Consider the following 16,489-nt stretch of genomic DNA (forward strand, 5'->3'; position numbering starts at 1 on the left):
AGCTAACCACTCTATGACCAGCTGTTCCATATTATTGGTAACATGAGTAATTGGTAATGGGTAATTTTACTGAAGCAATTTAGGATAAGTACATTGCTCAAGAATACCACAGCTGGAAGTCTAAGGGCAGCAGCTGCAACTCCTACACTACCAACATGGGTACTGGCCATATACAGAACACATGAACATAACATTATGGAACATAATTCAACAGCTCATAGGAAACATCATGAACACAGGCCAACAGCTACACCTGTTTACCATGTTGTTTACCATGCCACCCAGCACATATACTTAATGTAATTTTTTTCCTTTTTTCACTTTGTTATGCAGGGGTGGGGGAACACAGGGGCGTATGGCGGGTCTGTGGTTCGAGCCCTGCTTGGGGTGCCTTGCAGCAGACTGGCATTTTTCTTGTGTGCCTGTCATATTGCCTGCTGTAGAGAGTTCTGTAATACAAAGTATAACTTCGAAATTTTCCACAGAGTTAGGGATAGGAAGGTAAAAGGCCTCGAGAAGCCTTTGTTTTAAGAAAATATTAATAAGTAATTCTCAGGCTGTATTACAAGATGAGGCAGAGATGAGCTGGGGGAACCCAAATGCAAAGGACACATGGACACAATAACATCAGTGCAGTCATACATCCTTTGCATATATATGTGCATCTGTGATGAATAACATCTGGTGTGAACTGTAATAAGCTACCTCTTGTGCCTCATCATTGACTCTCCAAAGAACCTCGAATTGAAAAAAGTCAACTGTCTACCACAACCAACAGGATCAGTTTCTCAGAGCCAACGACTGTGTACCACTGCCTACCTTGATCAAGAGGGTCTGGGTAATGAATTTAGCTTCCATAGACTATAGTGCTGTCTTGTATTGGACATATGCACAAAGGTGTGCTGGTCACCACATTAAAGTGTCCAAAAGGACTGCGAAGGCAACATTGTAGAGATTTAGTTGTCTCCTCAGTATTGACTTCTGTTTACCTCTCCTGAACTGTCGGTTGGCTTACTTATACTGTAGTTAACCATAAGTGCTGCTTATGTTAATGTCTTCATCCTTTGTCATTTCTGTCTCCAGTATCACATCCTGTAGCATTCCATCATCCCCTGTGACACTGTTCAGTGTTCCGTGTCACTCTTGCGAGAAGAACAATTTATAAAAATAAATTTATTGGAATCTGCTGTGTGCTAACAATGCAGATGCATACAGCTCCATAGCACAACTCCTACTTGGCAGACTGGACCACAGTGTGGTTTACCTCATGCTCATGTATGAGCTGGTTATACAAGAAATGGTGACCATCATGACAGCGAGGAAATGGTCACCAGATGCCACTCAGATGATGCATTGCAGAGGGGCTGCAATGAGACCAGACTTGGAAGTGCTCTGTGAAACACATTTATATGGGGACACCATCATACCCACAAGAACTTTACACTGCTTCTACAAAAACATGTCTTGAGTCACAAGATCCCTGAAGGTTCTTTGTAACCGGAGGAACTGACTGACCAAATTGATGAGAGCTTAATTATACAGCTTAATCCCCCAATTTCTTCAAAGGTCAGGTTCTGTGAAAAAATACAAATATATTATGCATTATTTTAATTATTGTAAGACTATTATGTATATATTCTGTTTTCATCAACAACTTATACAATACAAGGTCCCAATGTCCCTCTGTCCTGGGCATGAGACATGAGTGTATGAAATGTTGAATCCCTTTCACTTGCTTTCCAATCTGTTTCTTTCCTGATGTTCAAACTGCTTCAAGAATTTGCACCACATCACAAGTCTTTCTTTACTGGAGTTGTACATTGCATTGGAGAAAAAACACCCGCTAGACCAGTGGTCAGGGGCATACGTAGGAGTTATGAAAACATCTGAATTCACACACACATATAGATATATATATATATTTTCAGAACCGCTTGTCCCATACAGGGTTGCGGGGAACCGGAGCCTACCCGGCAACACAGGGCACAAGGCCGGAAAAAGAGGGGACACACCAGTCTGTCGCAAGGCACCCCAAGCGGGATTTGAACCCCAGACCCACCAGAAAGCAGGACTGTGGTCCAACCCACTGCACCACCACACCCCTCAGCTGAATTCAGTTCAATATATTTTTATAGAGTACTCTTCTCACCAGAGTCACACAAAACGCCAGTTTAGTTTGACACAAACAGTTAGGTATAACCCATACAGTATAAAAAAATAACAATAGAGGAAGACAGCTGGAAACAGTAGAGAGGAAAACAGAAACTCCCAATCATAGTCAAAAATACAAAACAAGGACAGCCAATAGCATAGTGGTGAGTGCTACTGCCTTTGGCACCAAAGGTGCAGGTTGGAGCCGTACCTCCAGCTGTAGTGCCTTAGAAGAAGGTACTCATAATAAATTGCTCTGGTAAAATTACTGAGGTGCATAAATGGGTAAACAAGTGTAATGTTAACATAGTAAGTTGCTTTGGAGAAAAGCGTCTGCTAAGGGGAGGGGGTGTGGTGGCGCAGTGGGTTGGACCACAGTCCTACTCTCCGGTGGGTCTGGGGTTCAAGTCCCATCTGGGGTGCCTTGCAACGGACTGGCGTCCCATCCTGGGTTTGTCCCCTCCCCCTCCGGCCTTCCGCCCTGTGTTACTGGGTAGGCTCTGGTTCCCCGTGACCCCATAGTGGACAAGCGGTTCTGAAAATGTGTGTGTGTGTGTGTGTGTGTGTGTGTGTGTGTGTGTGTGTGTGTGTCTGTCTGCTAAGGGAATAAAATAGAGTGCTGGGGGTCTAAGTTCCATTGGCTGCTGGGCATTCTATGGTGGTGACAGAGGACCTATGTAAACAGATTGAAGGTGTGTTTTTTTTTTTAAAAAAAAAAAACCTGAACTATAGACTATAATTCATTGTAAAAGTCCAAGATTGCTGGTCTCCATGGCTGTGTTTTACTGTTGAGCAAAGTAGGCCTTCACCAAGCATCCTGGGTTGGCAGTGGTTTCATGGGCACCAGTATTTTGAATAAAACTAAATGTAACATTTTTCAGGAGAGGAAGACTTTAAGAAGAACTGGGTATTACTGGTGTAGCAGTGGTAGTTATACCCATGAGAGGTCATGACAGAAATGTAGATTGAGAAACTGCCATCATAACAATTCAAATAGCAAGAAATATTAACAATAGAATTTTGAATAAAATAAACAGACATTGAAAATTGCAAACCTGAGGACTTTGGAGGGGGGGTCTTGACAAAAAAGCACAGCAGTATAAATAATTTGCTGGAATTTAAAATATTTAGCTTGCAGGCAGGGGTTTGCCCTCCCTTTAAGGATATTGCTGCTATATAATTTAATAAAACCCCTCCTTGAACTGCCACCTTAGCGTGGTGGAGGGGTTTGAGTGCCTGAATGATTTCAGGAGCTATGTTGCCTGGGGCTATATGCCCCTGGTAGGGTCTCCCATGGCAAACAGGTCCTGGATGACAGACGAGACAAAGTGCGGTTCAAAATAAAATAAAACCAAGGCTTTCGTTTACCCTGCCCGGTATGGGGTCACCGGGGCCTCACCCTGGAGCCAGGCCTGGGGTGGGGGGCTCGCATGCGATCGCCTGGTGGCCAGGTCTATGCCCACGGGGCCTGGCCGGGCTCAGCCTGAAGCCATGACGTGGAGCCACTCTTCGGTGGGCTCACCACCTGCCGGAGAGACCGTAAGGGGCCGGCGCGTTGTGATTTGGGCAGTGGTCGGGACCGAGTGCCCGGCCGACCCAAACCTCGGGCACCAGCTCTGGCTTTTGGGACTTGGAATGTCACCTCACTGGCGGGGAAGGAGCCTGAGCTGGTGCAGGAGGTTGAAAGATACCATCTAGATACAGTTGGGCTCACTTCCACTCCCAGCTTGGGTTCTGGAACCACTCTTCTCGATCAAGGGTGGACTCTCCACTATTCTGGTGTTGCCCAGGGTGAGAGACGGTGGGCCGGTGTGGGCTTATTAACAGCCACCCAGATCAGCCGCCATGTGTTGGAGTCTACCCCGGTGAATGAGAGGGTCATCTCCCTGCGCCTTCGGGTCAGGGAACGACCTCTCACTGTCGTTTGTGCTTATGCGCCTAGCGGCAGTGTAGAGTACCAGGCCTTCTTGGAGTCCCTGGGGGGCGTGCTGGAAAGCGCTCCCACTGGGGGACTCTGTCGTTCTACTGGGGGACTTTAACACCCACGTGGGCAGCGACAGTGACACCTGGAGGGGCGTGATTGGGAGGAACGGCCTCCCTGATCTGAACCCGAGCAGTGAGTTGTTATTGGATTTCTGTGCTAATCACGGTTTGTCCATAACAAACACCATGTTCATGCATAAGGGTGTCCATCAGTGCACTTGGCACCAGGACACCCTAGGTCGGAGGTCGATGATCGACTCTGTAGTCGTTTCTTCTGATCTTCGGCCATATGTCTTGGACACTCGGGTGAAGAGAGGGGCTGAGCTGTCAGCTGATCACCACCTGGTGGTAAGTTGGATTCGATGGCGGGGGAAAAAGCTGGACAGACCTGGCAGGCCCAAATACATAGTGAGGGTCTGCTGGGAACGTTTGGCGGAGGCCCCTGTCAGAGAGGTCTTCAACTCCCACCTCCGACAGAGTTTCAACCTGGTCCCGAGAGAGACTGGACACACACACACACAGATTTTCGGAACCGCTTGTCCCATACAGGGTCGCAGGGAACCGGAGCCTACCCGGTAACACAGGGCGTGGGGCCGGAGGGGGAGTGGACACACACAGGACGGGATGCCAGTCCGACGCAAGGCACCCCAACATTGAGTCCAAATGGACTATGTTCCACACCTCCATTGTCGGGGCGGCAGTTCAGAGCTGCGGCCATAAAGTCTCCGGCGCAATTGCGGTGGCAATCCCCGAACACGGTGGTGGACACCGGAGGTAAGGGATGCTGTCAAGCTGAAGAAGGAGTTCTATCGGGCCTGGCTGGCTCATGGGACTCCTGAAGCAGCTGACGGGTACCGGCGGGCCAGACGGAACGCGGCTCTGGCAGTCGCCGCGGCAAAAACTCGGGCCTGGGAGGAGTTCGGTGAGGCCATGAAGGAAGACTTTTGGTTGGCCTCAAAGAGATTCTGGCAAACCGTCCGACGACTCAGAAGGGGGAAGCAGTGTTCCACCAACACTGTTTACAGTGGAAGTGGTGCGCTGCTGACCTCAGCTGAGGATGTCCTTGGGCGGTGGAAGGAGTACTTTGAGGATCTCCTCAATCCCTCCGACACGCCTTCCATAGAGGAAGCTGAGGCTGGTGACTCGGAGGGGGACTCGTCCATTACCCTGGCTGAAGTTGCTGAGGTAGTCAAAAAACTCCTCGGTGGCAAGGCTCCGGTGGTGGATGAGATCCGCCCTGAGTTTCTCAAGTCTCTGGATGTTGTGGGGCTGTCTTGACTGACATCTACCCATTTGGACCAGCTGGGTTCTTCTGTTCCAAAGAATTGCTTGGCTACGCTGATTGCCAGCCACGTCCGGGTGGCTGCTGCCTTCTGAGCGCCAGAGTTCCACCCCCTCAAGACTTTGTCATATGTCAAAACCATCTGCGGATCGATCTTCCTGCACAGGTGGGTCACCAAACGCCAGACCTCCTGCACCTGTCCACAGTCCCAAAAGTCATGCTTGAGAGTTTCGCTCTCGCCACACTGGAATTGCAGGGAGAGTGGGTGGCTGGTCAGTTTGTGCCTGTACAGGACCACTTTGACCAGCAACTTACTTGTAGACAACACTAGTTCAAATCTTGCAGATGGTGGTCCATGTGCCCTCCTCAAGCCCTAGAAGAACTCAAGTTCCTCTCCTCTCAAGCATGTCACCTGCCTCCCCAGATGAGATCGAAAATGTCTTTCGTAAGGCCCTACGCATCGTGCGGGGCAAGGGGTACACCTGTGCAAAGTACTGCAACCCAGAGAGGATGTTCACCTTCAAGGAGAGGGACCTTGTCCTCCACAAACCCATTTTCCATCTGACTTTGGTCAAGCATTCTTCCCAATTGACCTTGGTGGCACCTTCCTAAAAGAAGTTGAGCCCCAACACCTTGAGAGGACCATCGCATCAGGAAAAGCCACTGATGCAGTCTTCTCTGCCAAAAGACTTGATAAGAGACTTGCCGAGGTTCAGCACCGCACTGGAGGCATCCCCAAACCAGGCTGAGCACCCGATCAAGCGACCAGTCTGAGCACAGGAAGAACGTAGTGTGATCCATGTACTGGGCCAGCTTCACTGCCACCCTTCAGCAAGAGCAGGCTATCGATCCCTGGGTGGGCGGAAATGGCGGCTGCCAGCAGCTCGATGTAACAAGCATAGTGGAGCAGGGAGAGTGGACAGCCCTGCCTCACTCCGCTAAGCTGGGACACCCACTCCCCGAGGGAGCCGTTGATGGTAACTCGGCTACCTACCTCGGTATAAAGCACATGCACGCACCTCAGGAAGTTGGGGCCAAAGCCCAATCTCCTCAGGGTGTTAAACAGGAAGCAGAGATCCACTCAGTCAAATGCCTTCTCCTGGTCCAATATTACCAGGGCAAGGGGGATCTTTCAGTCCTCCACCCAAGCAATTGCATTCCGGACCAGGTGCAAATTCCAGAGCACAGAACGCCCGGGCACTCCGCACATCTGGTCACGATGGATCAGGTTAGCTATTACCTTCTTCAGGCACTCGGTCAGGGGTCTCCAGTTTGCAAGATTGGCTTTATCGCATTTCTTGTGTAGCGCCACCCTCCATTTCGCCTAATTATGAGGGTGGTGCCCTGGGTTCTATTCCAATAGAAAACCCAAACTCAGGTATTTCAACAACAAATTTAATAAATTCTCCAAACCCCCATAGAAATACACACACACACACACATTTTCAGAACCGCTTGTCCCTTACGGGGTCACAGGGAACCGGAGCCTACCCGGCAACACAGGGCGCAAGGCCAGAGGGGGAAGGGGACACACCCAGGACGGGACGCCAGACCGCCGCAAGGCACCCCAAGTGGGACTCGAACCCCAGACCCACCGGAGAGCAGGACTGCGGTCCAACCCACTGCGCCACCGCACCCCCTATCCCATAGAAATATTCAAACTGTTATTAACCCCCAATTGGAAATCCCCTCAAAACAAATACAAACATAAATAGAACAACGGAACAGAAAACACACGTACACTCAATATCTTACAAGCACGAATAAACTTGGTGCTACACACTTTTAAATACTCCGGAGTATTTAACACACGTAAAAACCCCTCGTTGCAGGCCTGGACGCAGCTCGTGTGCGTTGAGACCCAAATTATGGGTCGCTTCACTCTTGCGAGCAAAATAGAGAAAAAAAACCCGCAGTTTACCTTATCCCCGTCCACTCGCGTTCGGGGCGGGTGAAAACTCCAGCGATGCCCGAGGAACTTCGCGCGTTACCGGTAGCACGAAGCGCTATCGGGTTCTCCTCCGTCCTCCTCCGTCACACCGGCGTAGCAGTTCGACGAGACGCGGGCTGAGCCTGAAAGCTTGTCGTCTTAACTGTCTCGTCGGACCATGAGGACACCACAGAAACTAGTAAACTCGCCAACACAATCCAACTGCGGAGAAGCGATATTTTCTCTCTGGTTACTCGTCCAGCAACCAGAAAAATATCGCCCCGACACTCTGGAGCGCTCTTTCGAACACACCCGTCTCACATTCTCCTCCGCACGCTCCCCTTTTTTCGACCCTTCTAGAAAAGTCTCGAAACTTTTTCCATTCGTTCCATCCCCCCTGTTCTCTCATTGGTTCGGCACCAAACTGAACCCCCCAATCAACTCACAGTGCGTGCAAAACTAGCACAACGGGTAGGTTGCACCTGTCCCAACAAATGGTGGTAGGGCTTCAACCAAACTAGGACTCCACTTTAATAAAGCTTTATTTAAACCTTCAAAATTAAACAGGCAACCTAGTAGCGCTACAGGGCTACACTTGTACAAGAAGATCACCCCTGTCCTCATACTCTTCATAAGCATGCCCCTCACCAGCACTTCCTTGACAACATGCAAAAAAAGGCCCCAAGATGTCCTAAAACATGGAATAAAATTCCACCAGTAAACAATCGAGGCCAGGAACCATGTGCCAATTCATCTTACTAAGCCCCTCCTACAGCTCGAGCAAAGTGATGAGGCTCTCTAAGCCGCCAAGGGCGCCCTTGGGAACCCCCAATGTCAAGTTCTCTAAAAAGTTTCTTTCTGTTACCGGGTCAGTTTCACTGACTTTAAAAAGATTTCTATAAAAACAAGATGCAACCTCCAACATTTGGGCAGTGATGGTGAAGGACTCACCCTGCTGGTTCTGCAGAGGAGGTAAGCCCTCTCTTGCATTTCAAGTCCTTCACCTTGTTAAAAAAAAGAGGGTACACTTCTCATTACCTCCTTAACTCTGGAGCCAAACAGAAAGACTTCAGCGTGCTGCACATGCAGCCACTTCAAAATAGCCTTTATCTCCACAGCCCTATCATAATTGAAGGTCCCTCCATTACTGTAGCAAAAATAAATTCTCTGGAGCTCCTCCTCAAGCGAGCTGATATCCTGACGTTGCAAAGCGGCATGTCGGATACAATACTTGGTGGTGAGGGTCTTGGTATTCACCTTGATCCCCTCCCACCAATCAGCCACCAAGGGATGAAAATTCATGGAATCCGGCCACAACGAAAAATTCTTATAAAAAAGGTCTCTATACTCCTTTTCTTGGAGAAATTTGATATTCATCTTCGCATCCAGAGCGAGGCAGAGCGTGGAGTCACACACCAGTTGCTGAGACGGCGTCTTTGGAAAGAATGGAGTCCCTGTTCTACGTAAGTTCTATCCTGAATGTATCGTTTGATGGCATACCTGTGTGTTGTGTATCATGTAACATGTTTTGTTTGGTTGCACCTGCTGACATTACAGAACACTTCACTTGCTCGAAATGCGTAACAAATAATGACTTGGTGTGGAAGGTCCGCGATTTAAAAGAGCGCATTAAGAATTTGATTTCTATATGAGAAACAGAGAGTTGGTTGGAGTCGGTGTGTCCCGATGCCTCCGTAGTGTCGAACTCGGCGTTGACACTTACAGGCCCCAGTACAGCTAATGAGAATCCGGGTACCCCGGAGTGCTCTCACGGCGACTGGGTTACAGTTCGGAGTAAGAAGTCGAATAAAGCGAAGCCTAAGCTACAGGTTCCTGGTTCGGGTTCTCCCGTCCAAACCTAAAATAGATTTTCGGCTCTAAGCAGTTCACCTAACAATAATATTAATAATAATAATGTGCTCATTTTGGGGGATTCGATTATCCAAAATGTTAAGGTTCCGGGGCCTGGGAATCGAAATGTAAATGTAAAGGTAAAGTGTTTCCCACACACACAAGTGTCCGACATGGCAGCTCGTGTCAGTTCTCTGGCCAATAATACCGTGTTGACTATGATGGTGCATGTTGGTGGTAATGATATTCGTTATCAGCAGTCTGAGGTGTTAAACAGCTGATTTATTTCTATGTGTAACAAGGCCAGAAGGAAATATTATCTAATAGTGTCTGGTCCTTTACCTAGACCCTTCATGGGGGACATAGTGTGGTGACTGGTGACTTTTAAGAGGTGGTTAGAGACGTGGTGCCACTCCAATCGTATATCATTTGTTAATAACTGGGATGATTTCTGGGGAAAGCCCAGGTTCTTCATGCGTGATGGTGTACACCTCAACTGGAGGGGTTAGTTTGTTCTGTCCCAGAACTTAGCCTGCAAGCTGCAGAACTGACTCATCCATGGGTCATCTCCTTTAGCAGCTGTGTGTATTGATGGGTCTGTTACTCATTCTGGTACCAGTGGTCATTTCTTATGTGATGGAGTTTCTTGTGCCTTGTCCAGTGTGGGCCTCAAAACTTTAAATAAAAGCATTAATGGTTAAGTGCAGCCAAAACATACAAACCATTATAAGGTCAGGGAATTTAACTAGACTTAGTGATAGGAGCGTTTGCACCAGAAAATACATTAAAACAAATATTCTCAACTTACCACAAAGGCCAAACTGTAATATAAAATGCTGTCTGTTAAATATTCGTTCACTAACAAGTAAAGCTGTTATAGTAAACAATTTAAGATTAAATTACAAGTCTGATCTATTCTTTCTTACCGAAACCTGGCTCAGTGACCGATACGATTCCGCTAGCCTAATAGAAGCTGCTCTGGACAGATATGATTATTTCCATAAATCTCGTTCTGTACAAAGTGGAGGTGGAGTCGGCGTTCTTTTCAATAATAGGTTACAAATAACACAGAGAAATCGTGATAATATCACCTCATTTGAAGCTCTACAATTAGATTTCAACTCAAACCCCAATAATTATATTCCTTACCTACCGCCCACCTGGACCGTACTCCTCTTTTCTCGAGGAATTCAGCAACTTCATAACCGATTTAGTCATTAATCATGACAAAATTATCCTGCTGGGTGATTTCAATATACATGTAGACGTGTTGTTGGATACTCTCGCTAATAGTTTTCTGTCTCTCTTAAACTCCGTCGGTTTTACCCAAGTTGTTACCGGTCCTACTCATTCCCGTAACCATACACTCAATCTCGTCATAATCTACGGCATAGATGTTCATCATGTTAATATTATTCCTTTAAACGAGGCTATTTCTGATCATCATTTAGTAACCTTTGATCTATACCTGCCCGTGCCGTCTGACAATAGTAAGACCAAAATCGTGTGGCATATGACAATACACACACATTTTCTGAACCGCTTGTCCCATACGGGGTCGCAGAGCCTACCCGGCAACACAGGGAGTAGGGCCGGAAGGGGAGGGGACACACCCAGGACGGGATGCCAGTCCATCACAAGGCACCCCAAGCGGGACTCGAAACCCAGACCTACTGGAGAGCAGGACCTGGTCCAACCCACTGCGCCACCACGCCCCCTATATGATAATGCTACTGCTAAAATTATTGATCATATTAGAAGCTTGGATTTTGGAACGAGCATAGATATTGGTCAAATGGCTTGTTTAGATTATAATTCGGTGATAAAATTCGCCCTAGACTCGGCGGCTCCACCAAAAAGTAAACTTATTCGAACTGTAAGAAACTCGCCATGGTTCAACGAATCATCTCATGCAATAAAGTTAGAATGTCGTAAATAAGAGCGTAAATGGCGTTCAACTAAACTAAACGTTTATTATGTAGCCTGATCCAATTGTCCAAAAAAATATAAAAAAGCACTTTTTCATGCCAGATCCGAATACGACGTAAAGTTAATTGATGAAAATCACAAGAACCCTTTCTTCCTGTTTTAATACCATCGCTTACTTAACTGGTAAACACAAAGATAAACAACAATGTATTTTTGCTACAATTACTAAATGAATTTATGTCGTTTTTCAATAATAAATTAGTGAATATCCGCAAATCCATAGTGCCCTCTAGTTCGGTTTTAGCAAACATAAGCGCTTCTGACGATGATAATATTATATTCATTGTCACGTCCCACGGCGTCACTGCCCCTCCTGGTCAGAGGCGGCGCCACTCAGTGCCGCTAGGGAACAGCCACGTATCACCTCAGTCTCATAGGACACGGAGGTATAAAAGGAGCCAGCGGAGCAGAAGCGATTGCGGATTCTTAATTAGCGATTTCATTAAGTTCTTGTGGTCCCGCAGTCTGTTTCCTAGGTGTTCATGTTGCAGTCCCGAGTGCCCGTCCTATCGGTTCCTGCCTCTTGTTCTACAGTCCTGGTCCAGAGTTCCAGTCCGGTATTTCGTCACGTCTCGGGGTTGCAGTCATACTCACAGAGTAGTGTTTCACTGTTCACCGTAGTTCAAACACCGTGTGTGTTTCCCGGTCTCGTGTTTCCTGTTTCACTTCCACCGGGTGTCTTACAGTACGCGCAATGCACTTTTAACATCACCCTGCACGTGAGGTCATTTTACGTTTCGTCCGTGTTCGGACGTAATAGCAACGCGCGTCCGTGTTGGACTCCCGTCCGGACGCTACAAATATATTAGTTATCCGCACATTCTCAGTAGCTTCGACGTAATAACTGCAGAGGAAATTACCGTGCTAATTTGCTCTGTGAAAAGTACTAACTGTCCTTTAGACCCAATCCTCACTAAATTACTGAAAGCCGCAGTTCCCGTGCTTGCAGAACCTATTGTTAATACGTCGTTACTAAATGGCTGTGTTCCAAAAGCTCTTAAAATCGCCCTCATGATGCTGGTCAGATCTCTATTCTTATGTTACTAAACTTGAGTGCTGCATTTGATGCTGTAGACCATAGTATCCTACTGAGTAGACTTGGAAACCTGGTTGGACTAAGGTACCGTTCTGAAGTGGTTTGAATCATATTTAGCTAACCGTGAACAATTTGTATTGAAATCTGACGACTGCACCCCCTCCATCTCTACTGTGGTTCAGTATGGTGTGCCACAGGGCTCTGTGTTGGGTCCATTACTGTTCTCACTTTATATGTTACCACTGGGTGACATTATTCGCCTACCCTAGAGTGACAGCTAAAGACTTGAAGAAATCATTGGAACTGGTTAACATCTCTTTTCATGAGTCTACCATACAGAAAACATAAAACAGGCATGGTGTCCATGGCAGGACACCATGAAGAAAGCTGCTGCTTTCCAAAAAAACATTGCTGTGCACCTGAGGTTTGCCAAAGACTGCCTTGACACTCCACAATGGTACAGGGAAAATGTTTTGTGGACTGATGAAACTAAGGCTGAGTTGTTTGGGAAGAATATGCAGTAGAATGTATGGCGTAAAAAAGGGCATTGCATACCAGCCTGGAAAAATCATCCCAACGGTTAAGTACGGTGGAGGGAGCATCATGATTTGGGGCTCTTTTTCTGCTTCAGGGCCTGGACCACTTCACATCATTGAGGGGAAAAATTAATTCCCAAGTTTATCATATCCTACAGGACAACAGCAGGGTGGCTGTGCTCCAGCTGAAACTCAGCAGAAGTTGGATGATGCAGCAGGACAATGATCTTAAACATCGAAGTAAATCCACTACAGAATGCCTTCAAAAAAAGAAAATCTGCCTTTTGGAATGGCCCAATCAGAGCCCAGACCTTAACTCCATAAAAATGTTGTGGAATGACCTTAAGAGAGCTGTTCACACCAGACCTCTTAAGAATATGGCTAAGCTGAAAAGCAGTTCTGTAAGGAAGAGTGGTCCAAAATTCATACTGAATGTTGTGCACATAGGGGGTGCGGTGGCGCAGTGGGTTGGACCACAGTCCTGCTCTCGGGTGGGTCTGGGGTTCGAGTCCCGCTTGGGGTGCCTTGCGACGGACTGGTGTCACGTCCTGGGTGTGTCTCCTCCCTCTCTGGCCTTACGCCCTCTGTTGCCGGGTAGGCTCCGGTTCCCCGCGACCCCGTATGGGACAAGGGGTTCTGAAAATGTGTGTGTGTGTGTGGTGCACATCTAATCCACACTACTGGAAATACTTGGTTGAGGTTATTGCTGCCAAAGGAGGATATACTAGCTACTAAATCCAAGCGTTCACTTACTTTTTCCACAGCACTGTGAATGTTTAATGGGATGTGTTCAATAATGCCATAAAAGATTATAATTGTTTGTGTGTTGTTAGCTTAAGCATGCTGTGTTTGTCTATACTTGTGACTTTGATGAGGATGAGATGGTATTTAATGACCAATTAATGCAGAAAACAAACTAATTCCATAGGGTTCACTTACTTCCCCCCCCCCCTTGCCACTGTATTAAAATACGCTGGGGAATGATGCAGTCCGTCGGGGGCCACAGGGTCGGGACAAAGGGATGCCTGACACTGCCTGTGCCCGTTCCATATCCCAAACTTGTCCCGGATATCCCTGTAGCCCAGTAAGAGGTCAGCGGGGGGCTGAAGGAAAGCATGGGCAGCCTCAGCAGGGACAAAGGGGTTGAAGACGTGGATGGTGATGATTCTTCTATCAGTGCTTGATTCTATATTGCTTCAGCCCCTGTCCTTCTCCTTCTTACAAATTTCTACCACTTTCTGGTAGGCTTTGTTGAACGCTGACATCAATAAATCGCTGGGGTCCTTTCCTTTCAATATAAACAACATGTCCGGCAACCAAGCCAAACTTTCTGAAGGTGACTTCCCTGATGAAACTAGCACAGGCTCCGATGTCCCCGGCAATACATCTTCCTGTGGAGAGCTCTTTTGGCTGGGCAACCCCTCAGAGAAAGCAGTGGGATGCTGCTTCCCTGGAGGAGACGGCCTCACCTGCCCCCCAGCGGCTGAATTCATCCTCGCCGCTGTTTTCTTTACCAAGGCTGTCATCGCTGCCATCTACTTCCTCTCCACCGTCATCATTCTCATTGTTGCTGGTGCCGTTGTCGTCTTCCTCACCAATGTCTAGGATGCCTGTGAAATACTTTTTTGCGCCCTCTAGTGGTAAACCGCGGTTCTACACTTGATCTTAGCCAAAAGGCCGAGAAACAGCTGCTGTATTCTGTATAATGAAATAACATGTTGGGGGGGGGGGTCCTCTCGCAGCCCCTTCTCTTCTGAAATTCTATCTTACAATTACGGCACATCTTTTAATAAATATATTATAATAGCTTGCGGTTCTAACAATAGGAACTATTGTTATATATGCTGTTGTAGCAGGTACCAGTTTTAGAGTGTGCACCGGGAGAAAGCTAGCCCACGCAATGTGAGTTTGTAAGTGCAGTGTTTGAAGTTTATTAAACAGTTACTTTAGAACTGGGATTGTCCCTCTTTATTAAGAAAAAGAGGGAGAATAAAACAGGAGTATTATTTGCTATTTAATTTTACATAAATTATTACGGTTGTGTTTTAGTCTATTGAGTTATTTCCTAGTAGTTACGGTTTTTCGCCGTTCTTTGTCTTAGGGCATGGTTGAGAGAATGCGTGTGACGTAAGAGGAGTACAAGTGTGCATGTGTGGAAGCAGGTGGAGAAACTGGGAGAGGAGCTGTGTGGGCGTTGAAAGTGCACGTGTGGTGTGTTCTTAAAAGTGTTTGTGGCGTTGGTTGTAGATGAGGCAGGTCTCGTCTTATTGATTAGCACCCCAGACCTTTTGGAATCATCCCCAGTACGGTTCTGTGCTCATTCGGGTCATTACAATATATTTACGGGAAAAATGCTAATATTTCTAAATTAGATGTACATGTATTCATTTAGAGGGGGTGCGGTGGCGCAGTGGGTTGAACCACGGTCCTGCTCTCCAGTGGGTCTGGGGTTCGAGTCCCGCTTGGGGTGCCTTGCGACGGACTGGCATCCCGTCCTGGGTGTGTCCCCTCCCCCTCCGGCCTTACGCCCTGTGTTACCGGGTTGGCTCTGGTTCCCCGTGACCCCGTATGGGACAAGCGGTTCTGAAAATGTGTGTGTGTGTGTGTGTGTGTGTGTGTGTGTGTGTGTGTGTGTATTCATTTAGCAGACACTTTTCTCCAAAGCGACGTACAGCTCATACAAAATACAATGTGTTCATTACATTAGGAAAAAGACACATTTAGTCGCATACGCGTGATTAAGTACAGTACAGTAGTTTGTTTCTGTCACGGCCCACGGGAGTAATGCCCCTCCTGGCCAAAGGTGGCGCCACTCACTGCCGATAGTCAACACCCACGTACCGCTTCAGTCTCATAGGTCACGGAGGTATAAAAGGAGCAAGCGTAACAAGGCCACTTGCGGATTCTTAATCAGCGGTTCCATTGTGCTCTCCTGGCAATCAGTAGTTTCTTGTTTCCTCAGTTTGTCTTATAGGTGTTCATGTTCCAGTCCCGAGTGCCCGTCCTGTCAGTTCCTGCCTCCTGCCAGAGACTGTTCTGTTCTGCAGTTCTACTCTGCAGTCATCAAGTCTGTCCTCTGCACTTCTATAACTGTCTGGTTCAGCTCAGTTACGAAATCAGACATGAGAAGATTACAGCATATAGTTCGGACTGCTGGAAGAATCATCGGCACCCCCCCCAGCTCTCCAAGAACTGCACTCGTCCAGAGTCAGTAAAAGAGCTAACAAAATCATTCTAGACCACTCACATCCAGGCCACTTCCTCTTCGAACCATTGCCATCTGGCCGCCGCTACAGAGCACTGAGCACCAGGACAGCCAGAAACAAGAAAAGTTTCTTTCTTCAGGCCATCTACCTCATGAACAGCTAACCCCCCCCCAGAGAGTAAACGAGTGCAATACACAGTGCTATTTATATTATATTTATAACTATTTATCACATCATCTCTCTTACTCACACTCCCTTGCATTTGTATAGAACATACCTGTACATACATACAATGTCTAGTGACTATTTTTGTATATTGGGTACTTCATGTTCTCCAGTCCTGGTCCAGTGTTCCAGTCCGGTATTTCGTATCGTCTCTGAGTTCCTGTCATACTCACAGAGTAGCGGTTTACTGTTCACCTTAGTTCAAATACACAGTGTGTGTTTCCTAGTCCCGCGTTTCACCTCCACCTTTGTGGAGTGCTTTACAGTCTGCACCGCGCACTTCTAATATCACTCTTCACG

This window comes from Scleropages formosus, chromosome 16, assembly GCF_900964775.1.
Source record: "Scleropages formosus chromosome 16, fSclFor1.1, whole genome shotgun sequence".
In the NCBI taxonomy this organism is placed as follows: Eukaryota; Metazoa; Chordata; class Actinopteri; order Osteoglossiformes; family Osteoglossidae; genus Scleropages; species Scleropages formosus.